This window comes from Schistocerca serialis, chromosome 3 (genome assembly GCF_023864345.2).
Source record: "Schistocerca serialis cubense isolate TAMUIC-IGC-003099 chromosome 3, iqSchSeri2.2, whole genome shotgun sequence".
NCBI classification, from domain to species: domain Eukaryota; kingdom Metazoa; phylum Arthropoda; class Insecta; order Orthoptera; family Acrididae; genus Schistocerca; species Schistocerca serialis.
Window position 1 is genome coordinate 906,672,294 of NC_064640.1, and position 8,853 is coordinate 906,681,146.

An 8,853-nucleotide genomic window follows, 5' to 3' on the forward strand; every position below is an offset into this window, starting at 1 on the left:
GGTTAGTTAGGCTTAAGTCGTTCTAAGTTCTAGGGGACTGATGACCTCAACAGTTAAGTCCCATTGTGCTCAGAGCCATTTTTTTTTGTATTGTGGGTGATCAAACACTTCCCACTGAAACGCTGTAGAAGAAACTTCATTGCCCCTGCAGAGTGCAGCTGAGAATTGTCATGAAGAAGGAACGGCGTGACAGTTTGTTACGTGGGCTGCATAGATTTCAGGCGAAATTCCTCACCAGGCCCTCTTACTTGGAAAAAAATGGCTCTGAGCACTATGGGACTTAACAGCTGAGGTCATCAGTCCCCTAGTACTTAGAACTACTTAAACCTAACTAACCTAAGGACATCACACACATCCATGCCTGAGGCAGGATTCGAACCTGTGACCGTGGCGGTCGCGCGGTTCCAGACTGAAGCGCTTAGAACCGCTCGGCCACAGCGGCCGGCTCGTACTTGGAGGGAGACCCTACTTTCTAGGTACATTTACGTGCTCACTGTGTGCTCAGAACTGAAAAGAGCGTTCGACGGGCGTTCTACAGCCACTGTCCAACACATCTGTGCAAAGGTTCATCGGATTTTTACAGTGGTTTCCATTTTGCGACCGATCGGAACTTACCTTCTGGATAGCCCTCATACGTAGACGGCTGAATCAGATCACCTATAGCAATGTAACATATAAAAAAATTGGGATACAACTGACAAAAGGAAGTGCTAACTATCGTGTCGAAGTAATAGATGCAAGAGAAGCTCTGGTTAACGGTCATGTCGAATAAGACATTCTTAACGTTACTTTACGGCTCAGTTTCGGCATGGATGGGACAGGAAGTCAGTTGTAGTCCGTGAAATGAAATATCGTACCGTGATATATAGTAATTTAGAGAAAAAGTTTTAATTTGTGGTAAGTTCCAATGGGACCAAACTACTGAGGTCATTGGTCCCTAAGCATACCCGCTATTGAATCTACCCTAAGCATACCCGCTATTGAATCTAACTTAAACTAACTTACGCTCAGGACAACACACACACACACACACACACACACACACACACACACACACACACACACCCATGCCAGAGGGAGGACTCGAACCTACGACGGGTGGATCTGCGCGAACCGTGGTAATGCACCCCAGACCGCGCGGTTACCTTGCGCGGCTTAGAGAAAGAACAGATATAAATCTGGGTGTGCGGGCCGGGAGTTGAGTTCTGTTCCTCGCGAATGCATGGGAAACGAAAGAGGGCTAGGATTAGCGGTTAGCGACTCTTCCCAGAAAGGGTGTGACACGGACAGCGAAAGAAATCAGGTGTGTCCTTTTCAAGGGAAGCATTTTGGTTAGAACTGGAGGGGGTAGCCTCGGTTATTAACTGGCTTGTCTGACTCTCTCATACCTGGGAAGAAAATAAAATCAACAGCGAAGTTGTGTTTGAATATCATTCGGGCAAGGAGTCTATGACGGACTCTATAGCGAACGAAACATTGCTTAAATGACGATTGAGTATTCACATAAATACGAGCACGTATTTGCTGCTTGGTTTAATTTCACGTTTGGAGTCTCTATTACGAACTATTGCTATTTATGTGAGCTCATGTGAGATATCTAACGGAGAAGATGGACTATAAAATTGTGTGGAACTTGATCACCTTTTTTTATTATACGTAAAGTTTACTTTACGATGTGAGGCACCTATTACCAGTGCATTAATACAGTTTTCGCAACTATTGTGTTCTCAAGTGTTAGCTCATTTATATGAGGCTTCCTTCTCTTCACCACTTGAGGATACTATCTAATTTGTGCGAAGTAAATTGTTTATTGATAGAAACATCTTCATTCAGTATAAGTTACTGGCGTACCTGCATTCATGCCTGATATTTTAAAACTTTATTCAGATTATCGAATGTTGATTTAATGGGGCTGAGGCGATGATGAATTTTCACCCCTAAACATCTCGAGCTCACTAAAATCAAGCATTCTGCACGTTGTAGGTGGATTCGACTACGACTCTGTATTCGTAACTGATACTGAATATTGCGGAGGAACAACAAGCAGTGTACACCAGAAACAGTGAGAGTAGACATGCAGATATTACTAGAAACAGTGAGAGTAGACATGCACATCTTATAATTATCTGCTGTGGAAAGCTCTGGAGCAGGTTCCAGCGAGACTCGTGGGTCCAAACAAAAGCCTAAGTAACTAAAAAGATAGCGAAAGCGGCACCAAGCCACCGAAGTGGCAAAAGATTGTTGGGTTTGCATAACCCTGGGACTCTACGTCATTTATTCAGTACGACGACACGCACCTATCACGCTTGTCTGTCACGTGTCAAAGACAGAGAGATCTATCTGACGGGCGATGGTAGATAATAATTAGATCAGCCACGGTCTTATTGCATGCGTGGCTAACTGCACGTATTACATAATCGTCTTCCAAAATAACAAATCATTTCCATTTACAGCATTCGGGTGTTTCATGGAAATAATGTTGTTTGATTTTGTAAGAATTCATCATAACTACTGTGATATGGTGTGATGAACCAGTGACTCCCTCGTCAAATTATACATACGAAATCTGTCACTTCGTTATATACAGAAAGGGACGACAACATAAACTTTACAGAGCAGCCTATTATAAGACTTTAACTTCATGCAGTTTGTTTTGTGTAAAATTTTAGATAATTCATAACTGGCGTTTTTCAAGTACTTAGCACGGGAGACAGCAGAGCACCTATGCGACGAACGTGAGTTGCGGGGATTCACAAGCTTGCTAACACTGTCTCCCCCTCCCCACCATCACAGAACCAGAACACTGTCTAGCCCATGATGTGTCATTGCAGTCTACAGTGCCACAAAACTTCAAAAATGGTTCAACTGGCTCTCAGCACTATGGGACTTAACATCGGAGGTCATCAGTCCCCTAGAACTTAGAACTACTTAAACCTAGCTAACCTAAGGACATCACACACAGCCATGCTCAAGGCAAGGTTTCGAACCTGCGACCGTATAGGTCGCGCGGTTCCAGACTGAAGCGCCTAGAACCGCTCGTCCACACGGACTGGCCCACAAAACTTAACAAAATAGAAAATATAATGCGAAGTAACTATTCATATACCACAAAAATGAAATGAATGGATAATAATGATGATAAGAAGTGATGGAGGGAGGGAGGCAGGGAGGGAGGAGGAGGGGGAGGAGGAGGAGGAGGAGGAGGAGGAGGAGGAGAAGAATTAGAAGTTGCTCAGGTCAAATATGCCCAAGGACAGCACCAGAAATAACTGGATACTTGTTAAATACCTTTTTTTACGGATTATAAGAACAATTATTTTCTTCGAAAAATTGCCTCCAAAATTCAGGTGCGTCTTATACTGGAAATTAATATAAAAATGTTCAGTGTTTGATTTAAAATTCCCGCCAGTCTTGAAAATGGTCATATGTTCGATGCCGCATATTTCCATATGGCAACATTGGATTCAACTGGCGGCAGTAGTGCACACCAATGCGACGAACGTGAGCTGCTGCTGGGATTAGCAAGCATGCTAACACTTTCGCTCCCCCCCCCCCCCCCCCCCTCCCGAACTACAGACCCAGAACACTGTCTAGCCCATGATGCGTCATTGAAGTCTACGGTGCCAGTGAACCTGATTTGAAAGTGATTTGTGTTCCCAGCAACAGCTAGTTTCGTAATGGAAAAAGAAATAAAAAAGGTATTCGTATGATGCGTTCTGTAAGTAGAAAGTTACAGCATATACAGAAGAACATGGAAACAGAGCAGCGGAGCGGCATTTCGGCCCTCTACCAACAGAAAAAACCATTCGTGACTGGCGGGCTAGTAAAGAAGAATTGAAAAAAATGAGGAAGATTAAATGTGCAAATAGAGGACTGAATGAGAAATGTCCAAAGCTAGAAGATGACGCACTGAAATTGATTCAAGGACACCATCAAAATGGCACTGAAATTAATACACACATCAAAAATGTTTTGCATCACCCCGGTTCCCGTAACTCCTGAAGATAGACGTTGACTGTGGATATTGTATGACAGACCCAGTCCCCTTGACTGTCCAGAGATGAGACTAAATCCGCCCAAAGATGTAAACAATCACGCATGAGCAGCGCCTATTACACGGACGGGGTCCGACAGTCGATCAGTTCCAGTCATTCCACCAGCAAGGAGCTACACCGCTCGTGTTGTCAATAACCATGTCTAGACGGTCAATACCGCGGTTCGATCGCGTCCACATTCTTACTTTGTGCCAGGAAGGGCTCTTAACAAGGGAAGTGTCCAGGTGTCTCGGAGTAAACCAAAGCAATGTTGTTCGGACATGGAGGAGATACAGAGAGACAGGAACTGTCGATTACATGCCTCACTCAGGCCACCTAAGGTCTACTACTTCAGTGAATGACCGCTACCTACGGATTATGGCTAGGAGGAACCCTGATAACAACGCCACCATCTTGAATAATGTTTTTCGAGCAGCCACAGGACGTCATGTTACGACTCAAACTGTGCGCAATAGGCTGCATGATGCGCAACTTCACTCCCGACATCCATGGCGAGGTCCATCTTTGCAAACACGACAATATGCAGCGCTGTACAGGTGGGCCCAACAACATGCCGAATGGAACGGTCAGGATTGGCATCACGTTCTCTTCACCGATGAGTGTCGCATATGCCTTCAACCAGACAATTGTTGGAGACGAGTTTGGAAGTCACCCAGTCAGGCTGAACGTCTCAGACACACTGTCCAGCGAGTGCAGCGAGGTGGAGGTTCCCTGCTGTTTTGGGTTGGCATTATGTGGGGCCGAAGTACGCCGCTGGTGGTCATGGAAGGCGCCGTAACAGCTGTACGATACGTGAATACCATCCTCCGACCGATAGTGCAACCATAACGGCAGCATATTGGCGAGACATTCGACTTCATGGATGACAATTCACGTCCCCATCGTGTACATCTTGTTAATGACTTTCTTCAGGATAACGACATCGCTCGACTAGAGTGGTCAGCATGTTCTCCAGACAGGAACACTATCGAACATTCCTGGGATAGGTTGAAAAGGGCTGTTTATGGTCGATGCGACCCACCAACACCTCTGCAGGATCTACGCCGAATCGCCGTTGAGGATTGGGACAAGCTGGACCAACAGTGCCTTGATGAACCTATGGATAGTATGCCACGACGAATATAGGCATGCATCAATGCAACAGGACGTGCTACTGGGTATTAAAGATACCGGTGTGTACAGCAATCTGGACCACCACCTCTGAATGTCTCGCTGTATGGTGGTACAACATGCAACATGTGGTTTTTATGAGTAATAAAAAGGGCGGAAATGATGTTTATGTTGATCTCTATTCTAATTTTCTTTACGGGTTCAGGAATTCTCGGAACCGAGGTGATGCAAAACTTTTTTGATGTGTGTACAAAAATTATTCAAATACTCTGTCGCAAGCTGGCGCTACAGCGGAACTTAAACTTGAAGGGTGGAGTGGGTTGGTCCTACAGGTTTATGAAGCGTCGTGGACTTGGCATGGGAACCTAGCCCAAAGTATCTCAGAAAATGCCACATGAGTATGAAGACAGAATATTAGCTTTCCATCGCTTCATTATTCAACATCGAAAGAAAACCAGTATGGAACTAACTGGAATAGCTAATATGGACGAAACTCTTCTGACATTTGATGTGCCGAGTAACAGAACTGTTGCCATGAAAAGTGCTAAAACTGTAACTATAAAAACAAGTGGACACGAAAGTGCTCTACACTTTTTGCTCATTGGCGTTATACTGACGGTACTAAACTTAATCCAATGATCATTTTCAAGCGCGTTGGTGTTCACGTAAATGAGTTGTAAGGACGAGGCTGGTATGAAATTATGGATTAACAGAATATATGAGAGAAGAAAAAGTGCTTTATTGAAGATGAGTGCTCTTCTTGTGCTAGATCGGTTCAGTAGTCATTTGAAAAGTTCTGTGAAAGAAAAATTGAGACAGGGAAACATAGAGCTTGTTGTTATTCCGGGAGGACTTACTGCAACCTTTTGATGTCTCGATAAATAAACCATATAAAGTGTATGTGAGAGAGAGGAATGGAACAAATGGATGATGAATGAAATACAACATGAATTCACGACAAAGGGAGCTTTGAAACGACCGTCAACCAAACAAATGTGTCTGTGTGTAAAACAGGCGTGGCCTAGAGTGAGAGATGACATTCACGTTAATTTTTTCAAGAAGTGAGGTGTAAGTGACGCTCCCGATGGCAGTGAAGACCATTTTATACATGAAGAGGACAACGATGACAAATAGGAGGAGGAGTAGGAGGAAGAAGAAAGTTCAGATGACGATTTTCAGGGATTTTAAAGTTCAGTTCGGTTTTTTAAACTAAGAATTTTTTTAGTCTGGCTTTGCAATACAGTAATAAAATGGTAAAAATGTTATTTTTTAAAAAATTGCTTGAAGATTTAGGTGTGTCTTATAGTCTGTACCGTCTTATAGTCTGTATAATACGACAAGCCATTAGGAAACCATGGTAAATCTTGGCATATTTTCGACTTACATCTCTGGTCATACTTTACACACGAAATCATGATTTATGTTTAGATAATATACTTACGGACAATGGTTACTGCGTCCAAACTTTCTCTCTGACGCGTTTTGGATCATATTTCCGGAATATCGTGCGCGTTATTTGGGTCATAAAAATGCAAACCCCAGTAGTGCCGTATACCCTACAGATGAAATATGCATGGTGATGGCATGTCTGCGTCAGTTTCTGTCATTTAGTTACACAGTGGGATGCACGGAGCTGTAATTTCATGTGATTTTAATACGTAGTGATGAGCTTGAAATTTAAATGGCAATTCTTTTTCCGGAATCAGATTTACACTTTGTCGCCTCACAGTCAAACACAGCAGGTAGTATAATATTTAATCTGAATAGTAAAATACTTCAGCGCATAGCACCACTAGATCTTCTCTGTTAGCTGCTTTAGAGATTTTTGTAACTATGAAAAAGAAAGCAACAGCAAATAACTCGTTTGAATATACCGAGATTTTTCAAGATACGTGCAGACCGTCGTGAATTCAGAGACTATTTTAGTGAAATCCCTCTTAATTTTCCATGTCTAGCGTGTGTCTCAATGGGTCAGCACAAGAAAATCTGAGGAATACGTGCTCAATCCCATGCATGATAAGTCCAGTATATTTTCAAACACTAATATGAATCGAAAAGTTGTTAACTCCTTTAAGCGAAAATTCCACACTATACCTTATGGGTGAGGTTACCCACCCATCTAGTACGTCTGCCTTGTTACGATGGTAAAATATGTATCATCTGTCCTGTCGCGGAGACGAGTTTAATATGTCTGTCCCTGCTTATTTAATTTCTTATCTTATTTTTTCGCGGCTACCGGAAACGAGTTTCGTGTCTTTACTGAGAGGGACAAGTTTCGTCACGAAATAAACCTGACCATGTGCCTACTACGAACAAGTGTCACTGAAGTAATAACAGTACAAATCAAATTCCTTTGTTTTATTGTCCCTCGTTGCACGTAACACACTACCCTATCGATCGCCAAACCCATACAGTACTGTGTTAACATTTAAGCTCATTTCGCATTTATACTGAAGTAACCACCGCTACATTGCGTTTGCACATTAATTTAACAGGTTATCACTGATCACAGAAGCTTTTTGTTTTAAGTTCTACTATCAATAAGCTGGCCGGTGTAGCCGATCAGTTCTAGGCGCTTCAGTCTGGATCCGCGCGACCGCTACGGTCGCAGGTTCGAATCCTGCCTCGGGCATGGATGTGTGTGATGTCCTTAGGTTAGTTAGGTTTAAGTAGTTCAAGTTCTAGGGGACTGATGACCTCAGCTGTTAAGTCCCATAGTGATCAGAGCCAGTTGAACCATTTGAACCCATGCACACCTGTCAGTAACAATGTTGAGGTGACACTGTTGTTGCCATGGCGAAGCATGAAGTAGCCTATAACAAAACTGACACAGCTGTCCTGACAAACTGCGAGGTGGGGATGTGACGTTTTTCGTGCACGTTGGGGCACTTCACACACATTTTTCAGTGACAAAAACTGAAAGCACTCCGTCATCAGGCCACAACTGGCCCATCGGGACCATCCGACCGCCGTGTCATCCTCAGCTGAGGATGCGGATAGGAGGGGCGTGTGGTCGGCACACCGCTCTCCCGGTCGTTACGATGGTTTTCTTTGACCGGAGCCGCCACTATTCGGTCGAGTAGCTCCTCAGTTAGCATCACGAGGCTGAGTGCACCCCGAAAAATGGCAACAGCACATGGCGGGCCGGATGGTCACCCATCCAAGTGCCCGCCACGCCCGACAGCGCTTAACTTCAGTGATCTGACGGGAACCGGTGTATCCACTGCGGCAAGGCCGTTGCACAAAAACTGAAAACTGCCATTTAATTTTTAAAACAACAAATTATACTGATACAACTAATTACTGACTCATTACGCGGACGCTAACGGTAAAACATCTTATTACAATGACATATCGCGAAACCAACTATAGCAAGTAATGCCACTGTGCATTATCGTGCAGGGTGTCATAGACCAACCTGTACCATGCCAATGCTTTTTATTGAAAAGATGGGTTATTAGGGAAAAATGACGTTTCCTACAAAACGTAGAGAACGGGGTCATAAGTGAAACTCACATTTTCTCGAATTTGTTGTAAACTGCAGGCAATGAGGCATGCAGATGGGGTTCAAATGCAAAGATCGTCAAAATTTCTTTGGTGCAATAAAGCTCTCGAACCAGAAACATTTTGTTTACAGTACGTTTTGTGCATTGCGCCGATTCGTATCATCGAGAAAGCATATCAATAT

At 43.6% G+C, this 8,853-nt stretch overlaps 1 pseudogene; it reads right to left on the bottom strand.

Annotated features, from left to right (window-relative positions):
• Positions 1-8,289: 8,289 nt before the first annotated feature.
• Positions 8,290-8,407, bottom strand: LOC126472176 (5S ribosomal RNA; annotated as a pseudogene).
• Positions 8,408-8,853: the final 446 nt, after the last annotated feature.